Raw genomic sequence first — 5,171 nt, 5'->3', positions numbered from 1 at the left:
AAGGTGAGGAAAGGGGGACATAACTCACTTTTTGAATAAAGTCACTCCCTAGTAACACAACGTTGTAACTTAAAAGGGGAGCCAAGGGGGCCAAAGGGACCACGTAGAGAAGGGGGCCCACGTAGACACTTGGAGGAACTATGCAGATGGAGAGGAGCACGTGGCAAGAGAGAGGCTACGTTAGAGGAGGTGGGCCTTAGGGTTTTGAGAGAGGCCAACGCTATAAAGGAGAGATGAGCCTCCACATTTTGGTATTCGGTTATGTTGCATTTCAGCTAGTCACTTCGACTTAGAGCACACTGGCTGTTTAGCCTGTTTGCAGCACTGTTTAGTTTATCGAGTGTCTCTGTTCGGAGATCTCACCCTTAGCCCCGGGGGACTTCGAGTGCCTGCTCGGGCAAGGTAGTTTCATCAGTCTTTTGCAGGAGGATCGATCTTTGGAGTTGAGGAGGAACTGAGCCTTTTGATGATTGTGCAGTCTTGAGAGAGGAATACGTAGTCTCTTTTGGTAGGAGCCCCGGATTGGGTTTATGTGGAGGATTTGAGCTTGGAGATTGAGCAAGGGATCAACCCTTGCATATTGGAGGATTTTGGCAGAGTCTCGGGCAGAGTTTTGGAGGATTCTCTTCAGTGGTAGCGCAGAGCCTTGAGGGATAGCGTAGATCCTCAAGGGGGTGATTTTCGGGGGTCAGCTATTTTAGAAAAGCTTTCTGGGATTTTCTGGGTTTATTGAGCAGAGGCTGATTCCAGAGTTTCAACATTTTCTGAGGAGGGGAACAGCCCCAAATCCTCACTTGATTCCAGCAGTAGCAGCAGCACAACAGTTCTCCAGCAGCTTGGACGCAGTTCAGAGAGAGGCCATTTCCTTACCATTCTGAGTGTATTTCTTCACTTGCCTTGTGCAAGTCGAGGTGCTATCTTTCTGATCACCTCTTGTACTCTGTCCATTACTTAGTATAATAAAATGGCTTAGCATTTCTCTCTGCATTTCTTGAGTATCTGCTTATATTCCATGTATACATTATTGTATGTTGCACTACTGTTATTTTTATCTCTTTGAGCTTCCCGACTACTATACCACTTGTGTGTTTTTCTCCTATACTCTTAGACAGAGTCTGGAAAGGGCCAGGTAGCCTCCAGATCTCGTCCTCTTTTCAGAGGCAACATATCTGGTAAATGCCCTCCCAGTCCATCTCTAGTTGGAGTTTGCTTGTATTTGAGGGATATCCCTGAAAAGGGATATTACAAATTAGAAGAAAAGGATAAATTGTTACGATTTCAAGACAGTACTAAGATTTTGGATGATATTCTTAGTAGTCAAAGATCCCCTGCTATCAAAATTGGTCTTGGTTTTCATGAATTTGTTGAAGGTGAATCTAGCTCTCAGGGTGAGGCAAGGAACTCTAATGCAAAACCTAAAATGCTCAACAAGGAGATAAGAGGTCAACCACATCAACAACCAAGGAAAGAAATCCGTCAAAGAAAATCTTTTACTCCAAACTATGGAAGTGATAGTCGGTTATTTTCTCAGATGAATAATGTTGAGTGTTATGTATGTCATAATCTTGGACATGTTGCAGTGAGATGTAGAAGTAGAATGATGCAAGACCGTCACACAGAAAGATCATCACGTTCCAGGTACTTTAAGGGATATTGTTTTGCTTGCAATATGTTTGGTCACAAAGCCATTGACTGCCACAGAAGGAATATGAAACATGTAAGATGTTATGCATGTAACAAGTTTGGACATATAGCAAAGGAATGCAGGAACAAAGTACGGGCACCATACCAAAAGGAGAAAACATCATCACAGTTGAAGATATGGAAGAAGAAGGAAGTACAGTCAGAAAGATGTGGCATAGCAGAGTATACAGACATGACAGAGTTAGAGGGAGCTGAAAGTGTGAAACTTAAATGTTCTAAATCTCATATGCAGATTTCATGAAGACAAGTCGCGTATATGATGGGTTGAGGAAAAGCAGTGGAACAGACTCAAGAAAAAGGGGTTGATATGGTTTAGTCAATTATTTGCTCTGTTTGATGATGGTTACAATCTGCTGATGATGTGTGGAAATGGCTTGGTACTCATAAGATGTTGTTTAGAAGTGTTTTTGATCCTAACTTGATGTATATCTGATTGATGATGATGCCTTGATACTTCTTGCTGATATATGCATGATCAGATCTGACAGTGAACAGATGGAACAGGTTCAGGGGGAGCATATGCTTCGAATAATGCATTGTTGGCATTATGGTTAGAAGTCTTTGGTGATGATTCTTATGTGGCTAAATGATACATCTTGCTACTTATTGTTGGTTGGTCAAGAGAATGGTATTGCAGGTTACAGGTTGCTGATGTTGCTGACAGATGCTTATGGTGCAGATCATATATGGTGTATGATAGTTGCTGATGACTATCATGGTCTTTTTTAGATTGCTGGTTTTTGTTATAAAAGTCATGTATATCATTTGATGAAAAAGTCATGAAAAGACCTAATTTGTACCCCCACTATGCATGGGAAGGATGATGTAATAATTTTTATTTCAGTTATGTATAAATAGTTGGTATATCCTCACTTGGTTGGGTGGATGAGTCAAAATGGTGTATCCCCACTTGGTTGGGAGATTGATGTATGTTTGAGTCATTGGAGAGGCATCTGACTCCAATGCAGCACCAGCAAAGGCGGAAAAGGTGGTAGAAGAGGATGATGATTATGCCATGAGTGCTCATGTCCCTCTAGAGAAGAGGTGGGGAGACATCGAGTTGTAGTCAGGAGGACTACAGACGATGAGGGTCAGGATCCTTGAGGTACCAAACCTCTTGGATTATACCTTGCTACGGGAGCCCCGAAGAGAAGAGTAGGAGGACTAGCGGATGTAGGTAGAAATAGATTTGGATGAAGCGGCAGAGAGTGCTATAATGCAGTAGTCCCGGGCAGCACAAAGCTATCTGGTTGCAGCAGTGTGAGAGGCACAGAGGAGGTTGCAACAGTGCAGGATGGCACAAAGAGGTTTGCAGTGGTGTGAGAGGCAGGGAGTTGTTGCAGCAGCGTAGAGGCAATAGAGGGAGCACTTGATAGCGACAGAGTGAGCTTCAACATCGGGAGTGTTTCTAGTCTGACAGGGATGTCAGTAGTTGGGTTGATCAATTACTTACTTCTCCGTAACTGAGTTGCAGTGCAGTAGCAGTTAGCAGTAGCATGATATAGCATGATGAGAGGGGGTTGCAATGCAAATATAGTGTTGGGAGAAAGGACCAACGACAGCACGGATGAAGAGCGAGCTACCGTACGGATGCAACAGTGGCAGTGGCAGGGCCATGGGCAACATTACATGATGCAGCAGTGCAGAGGATGTTGGGCGGGGAGGCCTAGCATCAACACAGGTACTGGTGTCGTCTAATCAGAGTGATGCTTAGTGTGGAGTTACTAGAGCACAGTCCTCACTAAGAGGGAGTGTTCATTTGGGGTAGCACCGGATGTGCTCTAGCCATGAAAATTGGTGGAGAGGCTAAAGCACATGAGATCTCCAAGACCCAGAAATGGTTTAGGCAGATTCTACACTTCTAAGGAGATATTAAAATAATTAATATTTTTAATGGAGTTCCTCAGTCTAACTTAGGAAAAATAAAATATTAATGGGTATTGATATAAAACTGGGTTAGAAGGTTCCAAATGACACGGATCAAGCCAAATCTAATCTTAGTCGTTGATTAGAGATGTAATCTTGGCTGTTGAATGACCAACAGGAAAAGTATGAGAAGAGGCTTGAGGTTCAGTTGGAGAATACACCAGAGTGATCAGTCATTCAATTTTCTAGAGCGAGTTTTGCTAAGAAAAGTTGAATCAATGATCAGTTTGTAGCGAGGGGCAATGAGTACTGGATAGAGAGGCAGAGATAGTGCCGAGAGACCAGTGTAGAAGCAGAGAGAGGAAGATGTTGAGCCAGAGGGAGCCACGCAGAGCTAGTATGGACTGCGCAGAGGCCAGAAGGGCCGACGTCATCCACACAGAGGGCAGCAGGAGTGACATAGAGGGCTGTAGAGGCTGCACAGTGCCTTAGAGGGCTGACACAGAGTGTTCTAGGCTGACGCTAAGCTTCAGAGGTTGTTGGAGAGGGTTTCGTGGAGCAGATTTTCTGAATATCTGCTTCCGAATAGAGAGGTATTACTGCCACATTATTTTCTTTATCGGGTGAGACAGTTTGGCACCTAGTGGTACTCGAGGATAGACTGCATAATAAATAACCCTCAGAATTGCTGCACCGGTTTTCCCAAGTTGGGTTTTTCCAGGGACAAGTTGTCCAGAAATAACGGTGTCACTTGTGCATTTGCTATTTCTTTAAGTTGTTGATCTATAGATGGTTGAGACTATATTTTGTTTATTTCGATGTTTATATGTTTAAAATACCTTGTTTGTAATTAACAAGTAGGAGAAATAAACCAGAAGAATACAGATAAAATTTCTAACGGGTAATACTTTGAAATTTCAACAAATAATGATTTTTGCCTTTCTCCCATAAAATAATATTTTCCCCTTTTTATTAATATTGCCAAAAAATTGTTAAAATTCGTTAGTTATTTTTGCACTCACAAAATTGGGAACATTACAATCAACCTCCTAGGCAACGTTTATTGGCCCGCCCCAGATATGTGGACAAGGTGAGAGGGTGTGCTAGCACCCTATGCACCTAATGGTCATGTGGATCTAGAGAGGGCTATGATGAATAGGGCCTGTAATGTGTAGAGTGACGTGATAAATATGGAATGGGAAAACAGGACCACAATATGAAAATTGAGGTTTCCCAAGTAGTGCCCTGTAATGTCCCGATTTATACTTTTATTAAATTTCTTGGGAAATTTCTAAAACATTTCTACCATAAATTTCTCCAAGCAATCGCAGAATAGGGACCACGAAATTGCGGGAAAAATAAAATAACATTTCCAAATAAACCCAGAAATGCCATAATTGTAAATAACACAAGAAATGGAGAATTGCGCAACTTTATTTATTTACTGGAGCAATTACATACAAATCTCTTGATAGAAATAACTGTATTGATGGCCACAAAAGATCTGCTGCGATAATGAATCAAGCCTCCAAAATAGAACTGGAAATCAATAAGTTGCACCTGTGAATTTTGGATGAACAATAAGAAATTCACACATGCAT

The sequence above is a fragment of the Pinus tabuliformis genome, chromosome 7, assembly GCF_031772625.1.
Source record: "Pinus tabuliformis cultivar Carrire ecotype Pingquan chromosome 7, CPIR1, whole genome shotgun sequence".
NCBI classification, from domain to species: Eukaryota; Viridiplantae; Streptophyta; class Pinopsida; order Pinales; family Pinaceae; genus Pinus; species Pinus tabuliformis.
This window is presented reverse-complemented; position numbering follows the sequence as displayed.